General features: G+C 39.2%; 1 protein-coding gene across 4 annotated transcripts in view; it reads right to left on the minus strand.

The window, feature by feature from the left end:
- dlgap4b (discs, large (Drosophila) homolog-associated protein 4b) overlaps positions 1–27,197 on the minus strand; it is a 114,409-nt gene that overhangs the window by 73,699 nt on the left and 13,513 nt on the right. For all 4 annotated transcript variants that reach the window (XM_042406122.1, XM_042406123.1, XM_042406124.1 and 1 more), the window contains exon 2: positions 7,329–7,395. The gene's annotated coding sequence lies outside the window, so the exon portion shown is untranslated. The remainder of the gene's footprint in view (positions 1–7,328; positions 7,396–27,197) is intronic.

Consider the following 27,197-nt stretch of genomic DNA (forward strand, 5'->3'; position numbering starts at 1 on the left):
TGTAGACAAAACCATCGATGTATATGTGTGTGCAACACATCCTCATGAAAAACCCTGATAGGTATAGGTCTAAAATTCAGGCCAGCAACTGGGCCAGCAAAAATGACCTATAGTTACATTTATGTCATCTAGCAGCTGTAGTAATGCACTCTGGCTTTCCAAAACCATTACAAATCACTGTAAAAATAAAAGGGGAAGTTTTATGGTGTGACAACGCTGTGGTTAAGGTCTGGTAGATTTAGGCACAAAAACCATTTGGTTAGGGTTGGGGACAGATCATGTTTTGGGTTAAAATGATCATTTGGTTTATACTTCCTTGAAGTTGCGCTACCTTCGTAGTCATGGCAACAGTAAACACTAGGACGTTATGTTTTTATACCCAACCCACCTCCTCCTAACAAGGCAAAAATCTTCTTGTCAAGTCACCTTATATTGACGTCATCTGAACTGCGTCACTTCCCTGAGTCATAATTACTACGGCTGCTAGATGACATAAATGTAATTATAGGTTGTTTTTGCCAGCCTGAATTTTAGACCTATGCTGTTGTTTTTCTTGTGAGGACAGGCTGGTGTGTGAGATGTGGGAGCTCCGGTGGTTCTTGAGTGTAAACACTTACTTACACAGAGACACATCAGTCCCCGGTGAAAGACGGGGTAATCTGGGATTGGCAGTGGAGTCATTTCTGCAGCTGTCCTCAATCAAGTTACACAGAGAAAGACAAACACTTCGACTTGGATTTTTCTAGCAGAGAGATGTTCCTCCTGAGACATTTGAAAAGTGGAAACAGAGTGACAGACTAGAGGTATCAGGTACTTTAAGTAAATGCATCAAGATAGTTGTCATGATGTTAGACCATACTGCATAAATAAGGGGTAAAAAAGAGGAGGGATGACCTGCAACAATCATCCCTGGCTGAAAATCTATACATAATACATAATTCTACAAATCAAACCTGAAAACACTCAGTTCCCTAATTCAAAGAAGTACAGTAGACATTTATACAGACTGATAGAGTATACTGATATTTTTTATTAAAATATATAAATAGGTTTGATCAGCTTCAAATGGATTCACATATTATGTATCATACTAATTCATATTGTGGCTGTAAATCCAAGTCAAACTGTCTTTTCATTGATTGGAGTAAAGAGGAGTTAAAGCGCAATTTTGTATTTTGTTTTAGTCAATTTTGTCACTTATTTTTACTAGTTTAATCATGCTTACTTGTGTTTAGTTGTGGAGAAAAGTTTAGTCCCATCCATTACAGTGAGGTATGGTCAACTCTGGCTGTAATTTGCCTGGTGAACAGCTTAAAGAACAATTATATTTAGAGAGAGAGAGATTTCACAGGAAGTTCAGAAAATGCGCTTACCTCCTTACATTTTTTATGAGGTGTATGTATGTATTATGTTATGGGATGTGTGCAATATGGCAATATGTATGTGTTATGTTACGGGTTATGTGCAATATTGTCATGTTATGTAATTGTGTAGATTAATCAAAACTGATGTCCATTGGTGTTCTTTAGTCTTATAGCTTTGCACATAAAATGCGGTCAGGCAGTCAATCAACTGTTATTTGAGGTTACCAGCCTCTACTTTTTTGTCCAATTGTAGTTGTGGAAATATTAGTTAAAAATTTTTTGCATCTCACATAAAGTCAGTTTGTACCTCGTGTCTTGAATCAAGTACCAAAATGGCTAAAAAGTTGTAAAAAACAGCTTGTTAGGAACTGATAAAAAAAAGTTAGCCAACTATTCGAGTCATGTCCAATAACCAATAACTCAGTATCAGATGCGGTTTAAGTAGGAATGTGAAGATGTTGGGACAGCAGGGGCTGATTTTGAGAGTAAAGCTTCCTTCAACTGTCTGATGGAAGGATAGGTAGAGAGAGGGGGACAGAAATGAAAAGGCAGGAGCTTTAAAAGCTTTGGGAGGGATTTGTATCCAATAAGCCATGCAGAGGATTAAACCATGTTAATGCAATGCCACACACACACACACACACACACACACACACACATACACACACACACACACACACACACACAAAGAGGCCAAAAATAGCCAGGCTGTTTCAATGCTACCTTGGTAAAACTGACTTGAAGTTTGCACAGCTATCCTTGCATTGCATTGACCTCCATTCATTGTGGATGACCTAACCAAAAGTCTAACTTGAACCTAAACCTTAACCAATTCATACCTAACCCTAACATTAACCTGACTTCAATTCACACCTTACCCCTAACCCCGAGCAGGACCTCAGAAATTACATTTTTTTCCTCATTAGGACCAAGCTTTGGTCCCCAAGAGGACCACTGGTCCCAACGAGGTTGGTGTTTATACTGGAAATGTCCCCAAGAGGTAACAAAAATGCACACACACACACACACACACACACACACACACACACACACACACACACACACACACACACACACACACATACACACACACACACACACACACACACACACACACACATACACACACAGATAGAGGGAGAGAGTGATTGTAGCATGTGAGCAGAATGACAGAAATAAGCCTGTTTACGATGTTTATATGGGAACCAACACTGCCTCAAAAAGCACAAGTTTTAGATACTTTAGCTGCTGCATTCAGTCAGTAAAACAGTCAGATCTCCCACAGCAAATGTAGCAGCGTTCCTATAGGTAAAGGTCAGTGGCCTCAATTACTAAAACTAATCTAATGAACTAATATTATAACTAACTAATATTTTATTACTACGGTTGATTTATTGTTTTATTTATTATTAATATTAATATTTTTAATCTCATACTAGGAGTGTTTTATTCAGTTTTTATATTTCATTTTAATTGTCTAATTTTAATGCTTAAATGCAGTACTTAAATGTTTTAACCATGTAAAGCACATTGCAACTTTGTTTTGAAAAGTGCTGTATAAATAAAATTTATCATTAGAAAATTATGTCAAAGTGGAAGTCCCACAAATGAGGCAAGAGAGAACAACCCATAGAGTCGCCTTTCAGTATCTAATGACTCAGTGTTCGAGGATATGATCCAGTAATTATTGTTATTTAATATACATTTCTTGCAGTTATGTTAGCGCTTTTGTTCTTTTAGCTACAGTAAATTTAGCTTTCCACTAACAAGTGAAGAAGCTCCTCGCATGAGCACTGCGACTTCATAAAAGCCGATCAAATGCGTCTATGCAAATTAATATAACAAAGTGTTCCCATGAGAGAGAAAATCCCCTGCAGAGCTGCAGTCTTGGCTCTGGCCTGCTGCATACAGCTGCAAGACACGTGATTTCTTCAACCTAAACTACAGTGTAATCAAGGTCAGTTTAGTACAAAAGGAGAGATCTAGTAGAAAAGCTCACAGTGTGTTCAAGTATTCATGCCCACAGAGTAAAAAGAAAAGGAAAGGCATGAAAATAAGGCCCATTGTGTGTTAGTTAGTTAGTTAGTGTGATATCTTTTAACGGGTGAGTGTACATAATGCTACATAATAAACATTTACATTTACTATCTTCTTCATCCTTATACAATCAGGCACTGAAAATAATGGACAAAAAGCCTGTCTGGTGGCATCACTGTCACATACTGAAGAAATACAATCTACTTCATTTTGAGAGCTCATTTTTGTTTTCTCTAATTAGTTTTCAAATGCATCAACAGTTTATCCCTGAGCCTCTTTCTTATCCAAAGAAAAGACAGTACCAGCGCAACTAGGCGCATGGTGAATGGCAACTGTAAAATACCAAATTGTAGATCTAAATTTGGATAATCAGCCTTCTCCACATAGGGCTGTCAACTCTGGAACACATTACCAACTGAAATCAAATTAATGCCAGATATAAAATCTTTTACAATAAAGGTTCAGTGCTGGCTAAAAGCAAACCTGAGCTGTATCCATTTTTAGCTAATTGTACTGTATTATTATTCTTTTTTTCTTTCTCTTTCAAGCTGTACATCACAATCAATGTATTCAGTATTTGTATTTATTGTACTTCCATATCTGTAGTGTACTGTGTTTCATGATGATGAAAACTGTATATTTTAATTACATTGTATATGTAAAGCCCAACAAGGGACAAGAGTTGAAAATTGGCAGTAGCTATAAACTCTCTGTGCAGCAGATCAGTTTCATGCTCTGTATTGGAACTATAAATAAAAATAATAATATTTGTTCTTATAAAATAAGTCAGTTAATTGATTTGTTGATTGATTAAACATTTAAGTCATTCCTCGAGCAAAAAAAAACACTCACTGGTTGCAGCTTCGCAAATATGACCATTTGTTGTTTCATATGATTGATGATTGAATTAGACCCAAAACAATTAATTGATTAGAAAATTAACCAGTAACTATTTTAATATTCACAAGTCTAATTCTAAGGCAAAAATACCAAAACAAAACTGGTCTCAACTTCTCAAACTTGAGGATTTGCTGTTTTTCTCCTTTTTAATATCTTTGTAAACTTAATATCTTTGGATTTGTAATGTCGGTTGGACATAACAAGAACTTTTCTAGACGTCACTTCAAGTTCTGGGAACTTATGATGGGCATTTGTCACTGTTTTCTCACATTTAATTAACTAAACGATTAATTGATTAAGCAAGAAAATAGTCAGTAGATGAATCAATGATAAAAGTAATTGTTAATTGCACCATAAATTGAATATCTTTGGATTTTTGACTGTTGGTCAGAAAAAACATTCCGTGAATGAAGAACATCAGGATATTTTGTTCATCATTCATTTTACAGAGAATATTACTGATCACAGAGAGCACACACAGCTTTACTTTACCAGTTAAGTAGCAACTGACTCGTTTAGATTGTCGAACAGTTACTGGAATGAACAACAATCTCAACAAATTGCTTTGCCGTGTTCTGAAGATGAATTAGAGCAGTCTCCCTCGATATATGAAAGAAAAACATAATATCATCAACAATTCATTACAGATAAATTGCAATCCCGCAGCTCTCAAGAGAGAGAACATTGATTGTGGACTGAATGAAGGCTGCTGGATCATAGCTTCAGGGACAGTATGTCTCTCTGGCATTTGGTGATGAATACTCTTCAAGCTATGACAAAATTAAACAAATGTACTTCAATACTATATTGTCAGAAAAGTGGATGCTCTCAGTAGTCACTACTGTGTACAGGTATTTCTCCACAGAAGAAAGAGGAGAAGATAAAACGTGCATGTTGACAGTAAACTCACCGTGGTTTTAAAGCGCAAATATTTGATGCGCTTACTGTACAATAGCTTCTCCTGCAGGATAAACACCCCTTCAGCTCTGCCCTCGCTACCTTATGTACTAAAATGCTTAACATACACAAGCTAGATAAATACATACACTTTATCTAAGACAGACAGAAACAGCATAATGTATGCATTTATGACAATAATCATTTGCATTTCAAATGAAATGTTTTATGCATGTGCACTGCAGATACTTAACATTGAACAGTGAATTCAAATATGTTGCCTATAGTTCACTGTCACCACCTAAACTCAAAACACGTTATTTTTAGTATCTAATTAACACTAAAATGAAATATGATGTATCATGGTGCTCTGTCATGAGTGTTTACAACGCACTTACATACAAACATTACTAATTGCAATTAACAGCGCTGCCTAGAACATCTGGGTGATCAATTAAGTGAACCCATGAGGGTACGACAGGGTGATCAGGGAGGCACTTAAAGTGTCTTAATATGTAAATGAACAATGGTTGTGTCATTTAAATTACTGCGACAAAATACATTTGTAAATTGAGTTGAGGCATATTTTACGCTGAAGTCAAATGAACCAAACATGATGATCTGTTGTTTGTGTCCTTTGATATTATGAGAAGACAACTGATGATGTTTTTGGTAAAGGTTAAAATGTGCAGAGAGATCATTAAAAAATTGTAAAAGACTGTCAATTATTGCGCTGTTCAAAAGAAATCTGTGCAGGTTTTATTGTTTGGAATTTATGCTCAAAGTTACAGCGTTCGGTAGTAAGTAAGTAATAGTAATAGTAACAGTAATAGTAAGGAAATAAGTAAATGGATATCCAGTCAACAAGGTGAAAAAGTGATTCTCTGTTTCATTAGAGGTTTTCACTTTGCGGTGTTTGTCCGTGTGTGATCTCTACCTTCAGTGTGGGTTTATTTGGGTTATATTGATCCAGTCAGTATTTGTGGAGGTGAATATTTGTTAAAAAATGTATTCGAGATTTTTGTTTGTTTGTTTGTTTCCCAGACTATAAAAAAATGTAAGCTTTTGGACTCTTCACCTTTGTGAGGTTTCCAGTACGCCCTGATGAATGGATCACTGTTTTGTAGTTTGTTGTGCGTCGAGCAGCTCAGTGGAGCAAAAAATCACTAATGCAACAGCAGCAGAAAGGATATTGATTATTTTTTTGAGTAAAAAAACCAAGGAGGTATTCTCAATGTCACTGGAAATCTGACAACAAGCTACACAGCCATAACTCCTCTCAACACTATTTCTTGTTCTCCTTATGCACTTTCTGAAAAATTACACTGAAATTCAGTTTGACTCTTGCCTCATGCAGAATGCATCTCAAAAAAATCATTCTGAGAGCCTGTTCCTCTCAAACACAACTTGCTCTGCTTTTCTGTTCCAAAACAGACGCAGCAGTTTGCTCCTATGGATAGTATCACAGAAGAGATTTGTGCTCAGAATGAAATTAATCCACTGTGAAATCATCAGTCCAGTGTTGCACCTCAGGGAAGCCCACAGAGGACACTCATGATGCTGAGCATTGAGGCTATGTTCCATGAGTGCTTACTGCTCTGCAGGCAACATTGTGCATGCGTCTGCATGACAAAACATGCCCTTTCATCCAAGCAACAACACAACTCTGCTACACTTACTGTACTCATGTTACATTCAAACTATTTAACATCAAATACACTGACATTTCTATTCTGATCAGTTTTTAGCCTCAGCAAACAAAAGCCCTCAGAGATTTATTAGCCCGAACAAAGGACAACAAGTTCTGCCTCCCACAGCTTCATTTTTTTCTTTTTCTTGTTTGACAGCCTCGTTCAGTCTAAATGTCTTGAGGATCCATCGTAGTTCAATCTACAGTACAAGGTCAAGGCATGCTGTCTTTCTGTAGCCTATGAGCTAATTCTCCTGGTGGTTCAGGCGTTTCACGATATCCAGCATCAACATCAAGCAGGCCACTGTCTCATTAGTACTGGCTCTCTTGGCCCGTTCGCAATACCAACAGGGAAGAAGATGCAAACAAATGCATTAAATGAAGACAGAATATCACTGCACTAGGGGCTGGAGAAAAACAGAAGTCCAGATGTACTGTACCTTATTGGATGGACTGAAGAGTTTGTTGTTGAGGTCTAAGAAGAGCAGGCTCAGAGAGGAAGAAATCCTGTAACAGAAAGACAGCTGATCAGCGTCAATAAAGCGACAAACCATACACATTTTCTGTGTATAACAATGTAAGTCTGACATTACAAAAAGTTAAATTGCTTAAACTTTCAATTCCCAAAAAAGCTGTGTTCACCTTGTTATTTTCAGATGACTTTTTATTGGCAAGTGCATTGTGTTTCATTGTCTTCAGAACTTCCTATTGTCTTGACAAATGAAATAAATGCTTTTATCTAACTTTTTCTTTATTTGGAAAATCAATTACCTTTTACAGATAGGCAAAGTGGCACATCTTTATAGATAAAACATTTCAATTAAAAACCATAGATTAGATTAGGAAAATGCTTCCTGAGGCAGTAAAACTCCAGGAAACCATATCATGAATCGGCAGAAACCTTTTTCCACCCACATAGTATGACTTTTGGATTCTTCACTAACAGTAGGAAAGTATGACTTAACTACAGTAGCAAACAGGTAGCCCCCTGAGTGTCTTTTTTTTTAAGTATGTTGTGTACCTATGATGCTAAGAGATTTAAGTGCAGCACAAACAAACATTCACTGAGAGAATCTAACATCTCCTACAACAAATGCTTGTACAAGTTCAACGTGTAAGTCGGCACAACACAGACTCTTATTTTAGGATGGTGTGGCAGTCTATCATCAAGTATTATGAGCTACGTCAACTGCAGCCTGGTGGGACGCAAACACTTGACTATTTCTGGAGACAAACACCTTTGTGACGCGAGCAGAAATATCAGACAGATTTTTTCCTGAGGACAGCCTTGGTTCAGTTGGACCTGCAACACTGTAAAGGGCATCCTCTGTTATTTAAAAGCTATTCTTATTGTTTTATAGTTATATTCTGATCTGATTACACCTGGATACATTAACTGTCTCATTGAAGGTTGCTGAAAACAGCTGCAGGTTCTTCAACAACTAGATTCAGAATTTTACTGGCTATGTAATCAAAACTCTGTGAGTGAGTGCATGTTTGACACAATCCAGCCACAATACACAGTGAGCAACTAGAGGAAAATGTCACTGCAACCATTGGTGATGCTTTATTAGCATTTCAGAGCTATGTAAGTGAACATGATCTCAAAAAAACTGTCAGAAATGTCAACATTTGTATTAAAATGAGTGCCTTGTCACACAATAAGCGAAGATGCTGCCTTTTAGTTAGATACACACAAATGTAAGTTATATTAACAAAAGTTGACTCATGCAATCTAGTGAAACAAAGCAATCTTTACCATCAATAATAATATAAAAAGGTATTTTGTCAATTTAAAGTCAGGTCAACTTATATTTTTTGTTAACATCTTCAGAACAATTTCCAAACTTAATGAGTTCAAGATTTGTGAGATGAAACTACAGTGTGAGTTCAATAAATGTCCCTCTGAACTTATTAGCACTTCCCAGCATACACTGTATTTGGATTAAATCTCTCTAGTTGGAACAGTTAAATGATGCAGACTTTAAATGTACTGTACCTCCGATGAGTCACAACACTGTCACTGATAGAAACTGTGCTACTCCTAATTAACCTCGGAGCCTCCTAAGTTATAAAAAAATCAACAGAAGCAGCATCAGAGTTGTCTTGTATTTGACCATAACTGATCATTTTATAGGAAAGTCTAATGATCATGTGATATTTGACAAACTGGCCCCGAAGCTTTTTTGCTACTGGAACAATATGATATAATAAAATTCATATAATAAAGCTGAACTTAAATTAAACTGAACTGTATATTTTAAACAACAACTTTCAATGCATACTGTACTATTCTAGTTCCCTATCAATTACTTGTGTTTAACTCAGTTTAAAAGATGTGACAGTAAGTCATAAAAATCCAATCAAGGAAGTCAGTTGTCTTTTCTCTGATATTTAAATAAGAAGATGATGAAGGTTTCATATTGCAGCATTGTGAAGGAGTTTTCATTTGAGAGAAAAAAAAAAATATTGCTGCCTAGTTGCTGCCGGTAGTTCTTCTTAGCATCCTCCACATGGTTCATTAATGATGCTATCTGGATGGTTATTGGATGTGCACCACAGAGCCTTGACTGATCAGGGGCCTTAACTGACCTTCACCTGACCTCTGCTTGATTAGAGAAGCTGGAGCTCCCTGCGGGTTTTCAAGGCTCTGATGCAGGCTAAATGCCTGACCTCATACACTCCTAACATCATTTTGGGCTTTGCAACTGGGTTCATCTTTCATTAGCCGGAGGTCAGCCATGTGGTCCACCTGGCCAAAGTAAGTTCAGTGTGGCAGTATTTTCATACAATTGAATGATTTAGTCACATTATAACTGTATGTATGTGTCTTTGTGTATATCTGCATATGTGTGCCTGTGATTCAGATGTCCTCGATCAATACTATTACATCTCCCTCTTTTATATGAAAAAGGCTCCAAGAAATCAAATGGAAGAAGCTGTCCGCTGGGACACGATGAGGAGCCTGAAGCATAATTGGCAGCTTGCAGTCATAATCAAATGTGTCTGTGGTATTCATGAGACTGAAGCAATAATGAGGCCTTTTTTCCCAGAGTGATATTACAAACAACAGAAACAAGATCAAGATGAACATTTTCAGGCGCCAAAATTTTCTCAGCATCAGTTCTGACACACCCTGTAGCACAGACTTATGGGGGTTTTCCATACACATATGCTGGCTTGGCTTGACTCGGTTTGACTCGGCGCGTCAGCCCAGCACGTCAGGGATTTGCATCTCCATAACAACAGGGTCACCTGCTTGAAGGTTTGTCTTTGACTGATGACTTGCTTGTCTTGAGTCAATGACTGATTTAAAAGCAGCGCCCTCCTTAGCACTGTTTACTCAAGCCCCCAGGAAGTGCGCCAAGCTGTGACTAGTGGTCAAAGGAGTAGCTGTAAAATGGTGGGTACATTTTTCTGAGTGTCACAACCCCCAGGAAATGACCTGTTTCACTATCAGAATTTGATTAATTTGGAATTTAGTACTTAGTAAACATGCATCATAGCTAGTTTGAAGTTTTAACTTAAGAATATTTGAGAGAAAGACTTTGCAAATTATTTACAGAGTAAGATAATCAACATGTTTGTTAGGCCTTGAGGATGTATACAGTAAGCTTTGATGGGAAATTGAACCAAAATTTGTGAATTTAAACCAAAACTGTTTGTTTACCCCACAAGCTACCTTTAAGCCTAAATTAATATGACTCATTGTAAGTACCACTGCATATACTTAGATCAATAACTCTGCTAATACTGTATTGATCCTTGAAAGTGCACATTGAAGTGGTTTTTCTTTTCTGATATTTGGTTCCAAACCTCTGATGCTTTTCACCAGTGTTTGAATGACAACTGGGGGGTTTAGCTTCCATTAAACAGACCTTAGCTTCCCTGGAAGCGACAAAATTTCGAGTTTGGGGGGGATCTGGAAAAACCGATTAGCATTTCTAACACTGCAATGAATAAGAATATGATACAAGAAATACATTAAATCTAATTAAAATCCTGTCATTTTACATGTGTCTGGTCAGAGTGGCTGTCTTTCTCTTCTTCTAATGCATGTAACATGATTGATCTGGACTTGTGCAGGGTATTTTGTATGTATCATGGGTCATGGGCTGCTTTCATCCTGTATTGTTTTTGAACACCTATGCATCATAAGTATGTGTGGATTTGGTGTCACATCAGCAATTCTCAATGACTGTGAGCGGTCCATGCAGTTGTTGGCTACTGGACCGAACCTCCTGTTAACACATTTAGTTCAGCTTCCCCTAGCTCATCATTTCTGCAGTGCATTAAAGCTGAGTATCCCCTCTGTCTATCAGCATTCAGTGAAGATTTTACTGCCCTTCCTGATCATACACCTGTGTGAAGCAGTTTCTCCTCCCTCCATGTCAGCCACAAAAACAAGATTTCAGAATAAAATGGATATAGGAAACGCCCTCCCATAGCGATTTCTCAACGCATTGACTAATAGCTGTAAAAACAGGCTTAATTTCCCACTAAGTGGTGAGTTAAATCTTTTTATTTTTCTTTGTAATAACTGGTATTAGAAACGTTGATCGCCTAATGAAGTCCCTCACCCTCCCCACTTCAAGCTGTCAATGGTTCTGACAGGCATGCACTTACACTACACCAGACGTAAAAAAAAAAAAAAAAAAGCCACAGTGAACGCTGCTTTTTGGGTCATCTAAGGATCTCTACTGACTGAGCAGTGATTAGTGACTAGTGTAGATCCTCACAGGAGAGTTTAACCACAGGCCTAGTTTGCCCATGTATGAGCTTAACCTTCATTGTGGCTCATGCTGTTTTGGCTTCTCAGGGCATGACTTGCGCTAACAGTAAGTGCTAACCGGGAGGCCTGAAAGCAGCAGGGACTCTATTGAGGCAACACTAGCCTGGTGCATTAGCCTAGCTCTCCTGTGACACACTTTCTGCTGTCTGAGGCAGCCACTCTGAGCCAGATCTAACCATTTCACTACAGGCCACACAGCTCTCTCTGCTGCTCATCAGCCGTTCGTCTCTGTCATCTCTGACACACATCCATTCATCGCTCCTTTCTCTTTTTGTTAGCCCGCCAACATCTTTGTTTTGCCACTCAGTCTAATTGCTTTCTCATAAACCCTGTGCACCCATCTTTTTTCATCTGTCTGATTCCCTCTCTCTCTTTATCTTTTTGCAAACACTCACAATTGATAACTCACAATCCTGCCTTGATCTGACTGACCAATCCTGCTTTGTAAATCAGCAAAAACATCCTTCCCTGCTTAATCCTGTTCTTTTTTTTCACACTCATATTGCAAAAGGCGAACAGTGACTACTCCACTGTGCGATCATTGCGGTGACATCTATTTACAGATTAAAACCTCTGTCCTTCTCTCTTGCTCTCCTATAAAATATGCACAAATGTGGCCACTTGTATCAGATAACTGCACACACTGTTCATGCATTTGCATTTCCCAGCAGAGCCGTTCATAAATGTAGTCAGACTCAGGCAGTGCACCAAGGGAGTAGTGGCCCCATAATCCACTTAGGATGTGGAGGATTTACCCACTGTCCCTTTCCTCTCCTATCAGTGACAGGAGTGTAACCTCAGTAAGGGTGCTCGAAAGTATCCAATCGCTGAGAGCCAGAATGGTGGGTCATGGCTAGGTGAGGCCTCTGATAAAACAATGCAGGCACCTGATGTGATACATGAGGACAGTCACCCTCCAAAGTGTTTTGGAAAGCACTGAGGGAGAAGTTTTTGTGTCAGAGTGTGATTAAATTAGATGGTTGAGAGGGCAAGGACTGGTTCAATATTCACACCATGGATATTTTATCAACTACTCGTATTGACAACTATTTAACAACATTACATTATTTTCACACACACTTAAGATACTTCAAAATACTTGGGATGCAGTATTACAGGATATTCTATACTCACACTAGATGACAACCAGTTTCATGTCAGGAAAACAACAACACTCATTTTCTCTGGAGGACCTGAACCTACAGGTCAGAGGTCACTCAGTGCTCCCTCATCTTTCTTTCTTTCTGTGGCAAGAGTACATAATTGGTCGTTCCTATCATGGTAAAATATCTTGCTGGTCATTGTTACAGTGTAACTGAAGCTGACTCCAGAGAGAAAAGCACAAGAGACTCACTTTAGTTTAGCTTTGCTAACTGTGCTACTTTCCTGCTCTACTTCATGCTCCACTTCTTGTCCCCTATAAGTTAGCTTGCTCTGGCATATTTAACTTCTTTAACTAGTCCATCTATGATGACTAATGTCCATACTGTAAAATGCTTAAACCAGATTTCAGATGGTTAGAACAAATGGGGACGATTAATTGATTTAAATATATAATGTATTGCAGATGCATGCAGTAGAGGATACTACATCATACCTTGACATTTTGTATTTTTAGCCACACTATAGCGGCATAGCTCTTGGGATGACAATGCCGGTCTGTTGTTTGGTGAGTCTGCCTACCATGTTGGTCCACACTGAAATATCTCAACAACTACTGGATGGCTTGGCACAAAATTTTGTATAGACATTCATGGTTCTCAGACAATAAATCCTAATGACTTTGACTTTGACCTTTGACTTTTCCTCTAGCGACACCATTAGGTTCACATTTGTGGTTTTGAGTGAGATGTCTTGACAACTTTTAGAGGAATTGCCAAAAGTTGGTAATAATAATATATAAAAAGTCTCTTTTGCCAGGTAATAAACATTGTCAGAGTCTGATTACCAATAATGACACACTGCCATTATTTATGGTTATGCGTTCCGATTAGTCTACCTATGTCGTCTTTTGCCCTCAATATCTTAGTGTATTTTGACATGTTTGTTGAAAAACTAATAATGTTTTATGGCGTGACAATGCTGTGGTGAGGTCTGGTTAGGTTTAGGCACAAAAAACACTTGGTTAGGGTTAGATAATGGTTTTGGTTAAAATGATCACTTGCATGTCAAGGGAGAGTGTGTATTTTTGGAGCAATGGGCCTTCGGAGCAGTGGGCTTTTGTTTTCAGTATAACGGGCCTTTGGACTATGGGCTTTCGGTCAAATGGGACATTTTCGGAACTACTGGAGTTTCGGAATAATGGGCCATCAGAGCAATGGTATGGCACCAAAACTAATGCCATTACCATAAGCCTCAGCTGTGCTTTGCATTTAGCGCTAATTAGGAAATGTTAGTGTGCTAACATGCTTAACTAAGATGGTAAACATGGTAAACATTATACTCGCTAAACATCAGCATGCTAGCATGCTGGCCTAGCATTTAGCTCAAAGCCTCACAGAGCTGCTAGCATGGCTGTAGACTCTCAGTCTTGTTTTTGAATATATTGCCATGGCATCACAGATTTGTAGCTGTACAGATAAATAATGGTCCACTGAAAACATTAAATATACATTTTGAATTGCATGCTGTGCGTGTATGGAATACAAATGCTTAATATGTCAATAATACAAAATTACATTAAATACAGAAGTGTTTAGCAAGAGGTCAACTATGTACAATGTACTAAAGGCTTCAATTTTGGATTTATGTGCAACCCTTTAGGAAATTACAATCTCTTTCATTACAGCCATTTATTTATGGGCTCATAGGTCAGTTAAAAATTAAGTTTACATTCTAATCAATGTAAACATCTCATTGGCTAGTGAACGCTAACTCACTATGATGACTGCTTTGGCATTACACTCATAAATAACCTCAACATATCGACTATCACTGTGGGTGCAGCGTCTCTCCTCTGATTGCCCCCGGGAACCTCCTTGCCATGGTAACGACCCCTAATGACCACCATTGTGGCAACAGCTGTAGTCGTAGCAACAGTTGGCCAGTGCAGCTCTTTTACACTGAGACAAAAGGATGAGAGGGTGAGGAGGAAGAGAGGGCAGGGGGCTCTGTCATCAGCAGGCAGGCAGGATCCTCCTCTCAATCCATCCATCCATCTTTTAATCTATCCATTCATCATTTTTTCTGTGAATCCATGGGTCTGCCTGTCTCCTGCCCGCTAATATTTTTCCCCTCTGTATTGTCATCTGTCTCTTTGTGTTATTGGTTCTTTTTCAATAGATAATTAACTGCTTAATGTTCTCCTCAAGCAAATGGATTTTCAGAGCCATAAATACACAGATCGTTACCATCATCACAATCATTTTCCTCTTTCTCTTGCTCCGTCTTTTCCAAGATTTACTCTCCAGTTCATCATGCAATACTAATATGTGTACATTTACAATTCTGACAAATCCAGTGGCCATCCGTCCAAAAACAAAGCATGCTTGCAGAAAAATGGTTCTCACCAACTCCTCCCTTCCACCAACTCATTCTTCACTCACCCACCCTGGTGCTCCTTCCGTTCTCTCTTCCCCTTTTATAATGCACACTATCATTTTCTTCTCATATCCATTTACCCCTCTCAATGTTTCTACCTCTCCATCCCTCACACTGTCATTTGCTCTCCCATATTATAGCCATTCTCTCTCACCTATCTGTCTCCAGCGCTAACATTCTCCATCCCACTCAGTCTCTCCATCGGCGCCTCCCCCCAGGCTCCGAGCAGCCTGTGTACCCCCCCAAGTGAGAGCACTGAGAGAGCCTGAAATATTGATGTCCCTAGGCGAAGGCCACCTCCAGCACACTCTGTAGGGGGTGCGGGCCAGTACTGCAGTCAGGTAAAGTCGGAGTGGGCAAACTTTAGCAAGGCGGACAGCTATGCCATGGCAGATGGAGGGAAGCAAATGAGGAGAAATGATGGAGTATGTACGTGTGTGAAGACTGTGTGTGAAAATCATGTTATCCCAGCTGCCAGCTGGCTTCTTCACATGCATCTGGTGATTTGCTTCAAGGTAATCTGGAGCTTCATCCAAAGTAGTGCGTGTCTGGTGGACTTGTGAGCTGGACTTGCTTCATACAGCGTTTACTGCACATGTTGTTCTCGACACAAGCCTGATCCATTTGTTTGTTTATGCACCCCTCCCCCATCTTTTTCCTCTTGTTCTTCTTCTCTGTTGCTTTCCATCCTCTTCTCCCATCTCTCTTGACATCTCTCTCCCCCCCGACATCCAAACCATTTATTTTCTTTCCCTCTCATTTTCTGCTCTTTAGCCACACTCCTTCCTCTTTGTCTTGAAATGTTAACATTTTGCTGTATTTCCTAAAGATCACCTTCCTCATTCTTCTCTGAGTGACTTTTTCTCTCTTTGGCGAAGGTGACCTTGTCAAAGAGACCCATAAGAATCGCCATGGAGACAGCATCCAGCTAGGTGATGCTTATGGTGAGAGAGGGGGAAGCAAAAAAAAAAGGTTAAAGATGAGAGAGTGATGGTGTGAAGGCAGCTTTTTTCTCCTTTTGCTCCTGATTCATGGTCCCATCACCCTGGTTTAGATTACTATAATATTGCCTCCCTCTGTATTTCTCTCTTTGTCTGTTTCTTTCTTGAACCTAGGGCAAAGATAAAAAAGCTGTCTTCTAAAAAAAATCTTATTTTGTGTTTAAAAAAGGACACAAATTTAATCAATGTGAAGCAATGTGTCACACCTTTATTTTCCAAACCCTTTCTTATTTAAAAGAATCTGTCTAATTTGCACAATGAAATACAGTCCCTCCTAATCTACAGGAAGTGCTGACTTGCTTAAAGTGTGAATCTGTTCTCCCTACAATTTAAATGAAACTTTCCTCACTCACTGGCAGCATAGGAACAATGCAGCACTATTATAAAATCTGTCCTACAGCAGTCAACTCAGCTGAATATGCTAAAAAACAGCGATAGGGTAAAATATATAAATCTATTGTACCGTTAGTATTAGATGTGATTAAAAGAAAACTAGCAACAAGTTAATACAGTCTCTCTAATTTACATGTGGTTAACCTTGTCAGGTTCCACGTCTTCTTGAATCTCATTTATGAGGAACGTTGGATTTCAACCTTCTTCAGCGTGGGGAGATACTGTTGCAGAATTGATCAAAAAGTGAAGCTGAAAGTGCAGATGCAGACATTGCTTTGGTGTGAGCTATTTCTCTGAGATAACATTTGCTGCTCCCGCGTCTTGGCACACTCAGTAATATCATGGATTTCCCAACCAATTATATTGACAGGTCACAGAAGGTCTTAGCTGAATGTTCTTTGTTTAACATGTCAATATTTTAAGACATTTATTGGTTTTCCATATGGAGATGATTGATTTGACTCAGTTGGAATAGACCTGACCCCAAATGTACAATGTACAGTGATGGTGTGATTTTGCACAAAAGAGAACAACAGATTCTGGATGATTTTGACATTTTAACATTTTTCAGTTGTTCATTTTTATGGTATCCATATATCCCAAATACAAATGGTTAAGGAAAGGTTACATTTAGAGAGCCAAAACCCTTACGTCTATCTCCCTATACTTGAATGTCACACTACTTGTATGAATGTTGGCACTAGACATAAATTGTTCTGTAGAATTGTCTTATGAACGCTGTTCCTGTAGGACACTAGGCTGGTAATTTACTTATCTTTAACTGCACAGATCTAAAACACAATAAGTCAAAGAAGTTTTAAACTAGCACTGGATTTGATCACATCATCCATAAGTCAAAGGGAGAAAGCAATCATTCGTTTTCATGCTGTATTCTCAATGTGACAACACTGTCCTGTACAGTATGTGTCTGTCAAAAAGGAAGTTGAGAGATATATATGGAAATGATGGCTGAAACTTTCAGTATCATGAAACCTTTTGGATTAGCACAAAAAGAAAACATAGTTTCTTCTCTAGCAGATTTTCTGGCCCACAGTTGTTGTGAAGATGCAATCAGGCCTGCAATGCGTCACTCACACAGCCGTAGGCAGATCACAGCTGCCTGTCAAAATTAGGGCCATCCTACTTTCTCCAGGCACCGAAATGTAAATGTAGATGTGTAACATTTCAGCATAAATCCAGTGGTTGTTATTTGTAACATTTTCCCACTGAATTAGAGAGGAATAAAGACAGGCTTTGATTTTTCTACATGAATTTTTTTCTCAGGGCTCTGCAGTGCAGTGAGCCTCAGTGTCTTCTATGTCATACACTGAAAAGCATACATCTTGAGGTTGCACAAATCACTGCAGTATATAATTTACTATGGATGGGACCACAGTTATTCAAGACCACAATAGACTTGAAAAGACCAACTTCCTCTATTTTATTCATATAGTGGTGGTTGGAAAACAAAAAGTACACTAACTATCTGTGGTAACACTTTATTGCACATCATGTCACTATTTACAGTCTGGTGATACTAAATGATAGCTAATCAAAGAAGAAAACGAGAACAGATCTAAAAGCAAAATAAAACTTAATTCATTTTAATAGACTACTTGATTTAAGAGCTGCTGTGGCCACTTCCTCCTTCTACTGCAGCAGGGTGATTTTACCTGTCAATAATAACCATAATAACAATATTTTTGTGTGCATATAGTGAAAGTGTAAACACATTTACATTCCCAAAAATGTCTTGCCTGTGCCAATGCTGAGTGAGAGCAGTGTGGCTGAAACTAATTGTTTTCTAACAGCTAACTGTGGAGGACTAGAAGAATGGGAGCAACTCTGTATATCTGCCATAGACTGTAAAAAATAATGGATGTAGCCACCGTGACGTCACCCATTGCTTTGTGGACTCCTGTTTTGAAGCCTCATGTTTGCATTTTGACTGTTGACGTCTTGGATTTTTGGAGCCAGAGGTGACCATATTTGGACGAGAGGGTGGAGCTGACCCTAATGCTAGCTGCTAGCTTGGTTAGCACGGTGCATTTACAGTCTATGGTTAACTGTGATAATGCTAATGCTAATGCTAATTTTCGCCACCAAAAAACACACTCAAAACCATTAAAACAAAATGTACTTACCGGAAAAAACTGAACATCCAACTCCTTAGAGGGTCATTTAGTACAACCAAACGCTGAACAAGACTTTTCTAGGCGATCAAAATGTTACAATTAACTTCCATGAACTGAAAACACATTGAAATAGCAACAGCTACAGCTACACCAATACTCTGTGAATCTGGGGTAACGGCATGTTTATGTTATCTAACCAACGTTGTTGCCATGGTGGCGACTTGCCTGTGATGGCACCCACCTGTCACTCAAAGTGGCCATGCTTTTAATTATGCATAACTGTAACCCTTCATAAAATTTAAACAGATGAGTTATATAAAAATTCACCCCCTGTACAGCTGTCATAAATGGGGTAATTAGCTACAGAGACCAAAAATGTTTTTTGTACCAGGCTTTAAACATGTTTATTTCTGGTATAAAGTTGGGCATTTTAACATGGGGTCTATGGGGATTTACTCGCTTTTGGAGCCAGCCTCAAGTGGCCATTGAGGAACTGCAGTTTTTGGCACTACCGCATTTTTCACCCACGGAGGTTGCCACTTGATCTCTGCCCCATCATTGACAAAGAGCATTCAAGGGCACTTGACAGAGTAAGAGTAAGGATGAGGGACACAGAGAGTGAAAAAGGCAGAAAGGAAGCAGTAAGAGGGGACAGTAAGGGGGAGAGAGAGACATGAACACGGCAATTTGCAGCACTTGCTGCCTTTTGGCCAGAGAAATCATCCTCTTCACTTCAAACAGATGCTAAAATGTTCCTGAAACAAGCATAACATATCAGCAGGCTGATAATCAATATACAACTACACTCACACACAACACATATGTAAACACACACTGACCTTCACAGCAGTGAAATCTCCTTACAATCTACTGTGGGTATTACAGTAAAACCCTAACAACTTATAATTAAATTCCTAATGGGTCTGATTAAAATTCAGAACAGCAAAGTTTGACTGTGTTCAGTTTTTGACCCCTGAACATTGAGTGTGCTGTAAGGATTTGCTTACCATGAAGGTGGCTTTAACAGAGGAATATGAGGCTGAAAACAAATATAAGTAATTATAAAATAATTATCAGCACAGATAAGTAAGACTGTTAATTACTGACATAATATAGCCAGAAACTACTGATAGCAAGCCAGTCCTTTCATATTTGTGCTCCCAAACATGCACAAATCCACAAGAAAGTTGCAAAACCATCTAACAAAGTGTTTTGACAGAAGGCACATCAATATTTTGCCAGGATTACTGTGGAGGTGTAAACTATGCAAACAAAGAGCAAACTGAATTAGCACATAACTGGGCCTGGGGCGCACAAAATTGTAATTACATGGAATTAGCTCCACAGACTCTTGCTGTTAGAAAAAGTTGAGCTCAGGATATTAGGAACTCTATGTGTACCTGCAAACTCTTCAGCATGCAGCGTCTCATCTCAGCAATCCACCTCAGCCTCCTGTCATTTTATATTTCTGCTGTGGTGATGTGGTGAGATTACATCCGACAAGAAAATAAAACCTCATGATGCTACGGGAGCTGCAAAAATGGACAGAAATAGTTGAAATGATCATAGTCACTGGCAAGCACATTGGTAGCAAATTTTAAAAATCCATCTAAATGATCAAATAGTAATGTGATGTGATTTCATGAACTTATTTTCAAAACAAATCTAAACAAATCTCCAAACACAACAGTGTATGAGTCATTTAGAAAACCAAAAAACATGATGACCTGAATATGAACCTCAGCTCACATCCTCATTACTCACAAATAATATTATTCCGGGTGAAAAGCCACGTCACTGCCTGTTTGCCACCAGAATATCCTGAGAATCCTCAGCATCATTTAACCTCAAATACTGAAGCTCAACAAACACTTCTGTTCAGAGAACCATCAGATTTACACAAACTTACATAAACACATGATATGTCATATGATACGTCACATATAATATGAGCTGAATGAAGTTGACTCACTGGCTTATAGCGCAGCCCTGCTGCAGTGGCAGCGGCGTATTCTAATGAGCTGAATGAATCTCAGTCTCAGTGTGACCTCTCGATGACCTCTGTGCTCAGATGAGGTTCTGGTTAGCCTGAATATCATTTTGGCCAGCAAGGGCTACAGCTGGCATGCAGCATTAGCACACTTATGAGTAGACAAAAGAGGCTGAATGAGGTCGGGCTTATCAGGCAAATGGATTTTCGGAATTTGCAGAGTACATTAAAAGCATCTGAAAAAAGCCACCTAGATTATTTTTAGCAACTTCAAAAATTTGATATGGTTGACATTTCAAATGATGCCGTGCAAGATAGAGAGAAATGGATTTAAAATAAAGCACTTTACAAAACAGTAACAGAACAACAATCACACACTTTATCTGTCACACACATGTCCTGACCTGCTGCAAAGCACTTTGCACATTCACGGCGACCAAGGCTGAGATGCTTTTGTCACTGAGAAAAACAGTCGACACTCAACTCTCACAGGCATTTTCGAAAGGGCAGCGGATTTACAGATCAGATATTCCGGGACTGCCGTGCTTGAGTTGGATTAGACCTTGTGAAAAAACAGTTTGATTCCTCTGAAATATTACAAAAGAGCCACACGTGGCGTAACCTGAATAAAATGTGAAATAATGCAACAGTATAATCATGTTAATTATTCACCAGAAAGTGTGTCGATGTCAGTGTATGTTACATTTTTGCCATCTATCTCCAGCACAGATTTCTACCTCAAGTGTGTAGTGTCAGTGCTGCAACTGAAGTCAGCTATTATCTCACAGCGTGGGCAACCCCTGAAGGATTAGCCGCCAATCCTTCTCAAGTCTGCCCTAATGGTAAAAACCATGACACAATCTCTTGCGGGGATACTGTTGGTGCAGCACAAACATTTATAATGATACCAACAGGCACTGTCAGGACCCCATCACTAACAGCTATCAACAGCCTAACTCTACCAGCTAGCTCTACCCTAGGGTTCAAATGTCAAACTGTCACAGCAATTTGCTAATCCCGTTGCAGATGTCGCGCTGAGACATTGAGAGCTTCCTCTTCTGTTGTTATGTGGAGTTTGCTTTTAAGTGTGTTACTTTTCTCCTCGAGAAATGACTCTGTCTTTAATCATTTTTAAATCAGAAAAAGTGTCTGCACTGTAACAGATCAACTAGACAAGAACAAAAAAGGGACTAAAAAGCAGGGGAGCCTCATTCAGTGCTTTTCTTTCCTTGCATATTTAACATAAATGTCTCCAGGTATGGCAGCGTATGCCAGTTGAGACTGTTCTGCGCTGTTCATACAAACTAGTGCATGAAATCCTGCAGAAGAAAAACAGGTTGCAGCGTCATGACTCACATCAGTGCTAACAGTATATATACTCTATTAAGCGACTGTCACTGCCACCATAATGCTGCTATTGTCATTTTCAAATGCTAGCACAATAAACTGAAAAAACTTCATGAGAGCAGGTGAATCAAACTTTCATTTTAGGACTTATCTTTAGAAAAGAAGAGCTGACATGAATCTAGCCTATGTAAGAATTAGCAGTTTGTTCATGAAACACATCAATGTTTTGGCTTTGCTATGAGTCAACAGTGACGAAATCTGGTTTTGTTAAACAATACAACTCCCACATGTTCAGCGCATCGCCGATGGCTGAGCAGAGCTAGAGCTGGCGTAGAGACAAAATCTGATGGTTCCTTGTGTTGTCAGGACATGGCCCAGGTCATTATATAGGTCAAAAACAAGGACTGTGGCAGCTGCAGGAGGAGAGGGGGAAAACAGGGAAGGGAGCATGAGAAGTGAGGGGTGAGGGGGCAGAGAAAGAGAGAGGGTAGGGGAGTGGAGAAGAGAGAGCGCAGAGGGAACAAAAGGAGGAATAAAGCAATAGCATTAAAAGAGACAGAGGCTGACCTCAGAGCACCCTGGCATTAGCTTGCTCAGAACAGAGCATGGATTTAAACAAATCAAAGCTTTCCACTTCAAAATAATCTATGTTTGATAGCTTCCTATCAGCCAAAGTGGGACAGACTGACAAAAGCTCAACTGTCAGACACATATGTACATAATGTATATGTGAAGGCACATGCAAATCTCTTCTTATAGCTCTCTCTCTCCCTCAAACATCCACACACACACACACACACATTAGACTCTAGAGCCTGTCTGTCACCAGAAGGGTACCAGTTCACCATCATGCTCTCACATCTTTTTATTTTCTATGCTTAACTAAACCTGTCTTTCTGTCAGCAGGGCTGAAGATTCACTGAAGAACAGTTTCTTCTTCAAGTCAATTTTCACTGAGGTAACGTTGAGACAGCCTGGCTATTTTTGGCCTCTATGTGTGTGTGTGTGTGTGTGTGAATACGGTGACCACGTGTGACAATTTCCACCGTCAAGACAACCTAGACAGCCATCTGCTGCATGCCACACTGCCACCTCCACATCTTTCCCTCTGTTAAGGAGCAATTCATTACTTCTCTTCATCCATTGCTTGTCCTCTATCATCTTCAAACACGACTTGTCTCCTCTCCTCTCTCCTGTCCTCTCGTCTCCTCTCCTCTCATCTTCCCTCCTCTCCTCATTGGAGCACCAGTCCCATTTCCACTGACAGCAGTACTTGCAATTAGGTCAGCAGTTGGCCTATTTAAAGCATGAGGAACTCAGTGCCTAGATTTGCTCTGTCACTTAGGAACATCAAAGCCCTCAATAAATCACACATAGGCGACATGTATGAGGCACTTTAGACATAAAAGCATCAAGTCAGGAAGTGTGTCACCTTATACTTTCTCTTGTACTTTAGAGAAGGTCGAGTGAGGTTTTGCATCAAATATGCATGGCTCATGAGGTCAGCTAACAGGCCTGGATAGGGCAGAATATGCTGCCGTTGTGAAGGTCAACCTTTTCTTACAGCATCTTTGACACACAGAGTGGGTATCCAGATGGCTCAGCGGACTAAGTCGCATGTATTTACTTGCAATGTCACGGATCATGAAGTCTGCTTATGACCTTGGTCGCATGACATGACCTGTGAGATGTTAAATAAGTCACTAGATTGACTGGAGTGAAAAGCCAATCGTCCTAATAGAAATTATTCCCACCAGTGTCATTAATCTTAAAACATTAACACTTCTTCAAGCTCAACAAAATTCAGTTTATGTCCACAAACAGCTGCATGCTAATGTCTATTCACTGCTGATGAGAGAGGATGCATTGATTCATTTAACCATATAAACAAGTTCTTGTCTTTACTGAGTCGCTCATCAAAAATAATTTCCAGTATACTTTATTAAGCTCTTATATTGACCATCCATCAGCTTAATGATATCATTAAAATTAGCTTAAAATTTCAGTGCACCACATTGTAAATGCATGGCTCAGTAGTTGAAACACTCACTTTGGGGACTTAATGTGATGAACTTATTGGTCATTACCCTGCTGGTGGGCACTTATAGTAATGCTCCACTTGAAGCAGTCATGCCACAAGATTATATTTTATTCCTACATTGTGCAATAAAATTCTTTACAGTATTAGAACCTTTTATATTGCGTCCATTAACTTGAGGCAGAGTAGCTTCTGCAGCCTGAGACTGCAGGTCATTACATGAGAATCACTGCTGGAAAATTCACTTCAGGATAAGCACTTGTCACTGCAGGAGGGGGACACATGTATGAAACAGCCTTAAGGTGACAATGACCATCCTGTTACAGTCAGTGCTATCTTGTAACAGTGCTCCACTGAGCAAGCACAGGTGCTTCAAATTATCTGTGCAAAAATGTTTCTCTTTTCTACCTGCTATCTGCTAATTAACTTTTCAACATTTCTCTTCTTATTTATTCTGTTCTTTTTTATTCATTTCAATTCTCACAATGCACAGTAACAGTTCTCATGGGCTTCTTGATCTCCACAAAATCACTGAGTGTGACCTCTGTTGCATGACGGGTAGGTCTCTTGGGGCCTTACAGAGCAGGACATATACTGTATCTCCCTCTGGTGATGTGCCACTGTGCATCACTGACACATGAACCTGATCAGTCCAACATAGGCTAACTGTATTCACCCATGAACCAAAACATTGAAGGTTTGTATGTGGCTTCCTGGAGGTTTTTAGCTAAGCTACAGTAGCAGTGTGGTTTTAGAGACTGCACTGTCGATCGGTCCACCACTTTGGTCAAGACTGAAAATCTCAACAGCTACTGGAATGTTGTATATATATGCATAATCCCCAGAGGATGAGTCCTACTGACTTTGGTGATCCCCTTCCTTTTTCTCTGGGGCCACCATGAGTTGAGTGAAATATCTTGGGAACTACTGGATAGGTTGCCATGAAATTTGGTACAGACATCTGTGTTACCCTAAGTATGAACTGCAATAATTTTAGTAATAATATGACCCTTCAATACTTTGTTTTATCTTAGTTTTGTTGAGAGGAAAGAGATCCAAAAAAAACCCAAACACATCAGTGAAATATAAAATTGACACGAAAATACAAATCACACACACATACACAAGCATACAAGACCTCCAGGGCAAGGAGCTCAGTCAATGTGAGCTGTTATTCACACTAAGTGCTGTGGTGGAATCAGTGTTGCTCTCCTTCTGAAAATCAATTGATTTACCACGCTTGCGATTTAGCATCATTCCCCCAACCGATCTCTTAATCTCTCTTTGTTAGCCTGCCACAGTCAGCGAACAATGTTAGGCACCATTGATGAGACACGAGGCATGACTGTTGGCTAGACGGAGAAAGACCACCAGTCATGCAGCAGTACGCTAACAAGCACACAAACTGTCTTACATTACATTATTCCTGTCACATTTTAATGCATGACATGCATTCAGCTTGGTGGCAGTGATGAGTGAAATGCAGAATGATTCAGCGTAAGCACACAGGCATCTATAAAGATTACAATCCATTGCCCCGAAAGCCATTTGTCTGTTTTCTGTCATTGTATAAACAAATGCTTTTGTTCATGATTTCATTATAATCTGCTCTGTAATGGCATTAACTTATATGGGCCACAATCCAGGCTGGTTGTATACAGCTGGTGCGCCTGCAAAGCCCACACATACAGTGAACACAGAGTAAAATCAGGTCATGGGGACTAAATGTGGAGGTTACATGATTCATATCATAGCAACAAAGAATACACTGACATGACAATAATATGGGGAATGTCTCACATTCACATCTACTGTAGAAAGAATGAATGCAGTTTTATCAGGGTGATTCATTCAATTTAAATGGACCTCTATATCACAATGATCAGTGAAGCCTGTTTAAAATTACTGCTGCCAGGGTGCATTGTTACTGTTGCCACAAGACATGAAGCCCGGATCATATAGCACTTAAAAGGTTAATGATATGCTCAGCAGTAATACTCTCCTCTCCAACATACATAATATGCTATTTAGTTTGTAGCGCATTGCACGACAGCACATTTAATGGCATGTGTTTCTCAAAAGCGAGGGCAACAAGTCAATGACATGAAGAGAAATGTATAGCCTATTATTTATCTCTGTGTGCAATATATTGTCTTATATTTGCTTATTTTAGCTCATTTTTGCATGTTGTATTGTTTATATAATAATTTTGTATAAATGTGATGGAACAATGAAGAAACCAAAGAGGGAAAATATCACAGTTAGAGGTCAGCATGGAGAAAAGTGGCATGACAAGCACGTACATGTAGGCACTAAGATCACGAAGTGGGATCTTTTGTGAACCTGTATTTTTCTGTCATACTGGTAGAGGGGCTACAGTAGGTCAAGGCTGTTGCATTCTGGTAAGTGAGGAAAAAATAATATATTTTACTCCTGCTTTTATATGAATTATTCAGAAAACAACAATGTGATTGTGGGACTGTGTGTGTACTATGTGCTACAAGAGTCTCACAGATCATCAGCCAGTTGCAATAGTCTGTACAGAGTTTGCCTTTTGATACTACAGGCCTTATTTTAATTACCTGCTTCTGTGATTCACTGATAAAAGCAGAATCATTTCCAGCATCAGATGTCAACATAAACTCTTATAAAGTCGTTGTCAAACCAAATGCCACCAATTTTTGTAATGCCATGGAGAAAATGAAAATGAGAAGAAACCACCAGGTAATCGACATGATTTTCTAAATCGTTGTCAGTTAGACTTTTAAGAGTTGTGGTCAAGTACTCACTAATGCTGTTATGTTATATAAATAATTTCCTCTCCTGCCACAGTGCAGAAAGCAACAGGATTTTAACCAACATATACTGTAACTCTAACTCTAACTCTAACTCTAGCATCACTTCACCGATTATCCATTTTTAGAATTCACTGTAAAGTTTGGCTGGCCTCGCTGACAACACCATCAATTATCCTCCAGTCTGGCCTCTTACCCTGTTGCGAACTTTAAACCAATTCTGGTCAAGGTCTGCAACATAAAAAGCATCATCTTAGTGACATAGGTTTCTTCAGATT

Source organism: Thunnus maccoyii, chromosome 3 (genome assembly GCF_910596095.1).
Source record: "Thunnus maccoyii chromosome 3, fThuMac1.1, whole genome shotgun sequence".
Lineage (NCBI taxonomy): Eukaryota > Metazoa > Chordata > Actinopteri > Scombriformes > Scombridae > Thunnus > Thunnus maccoyii.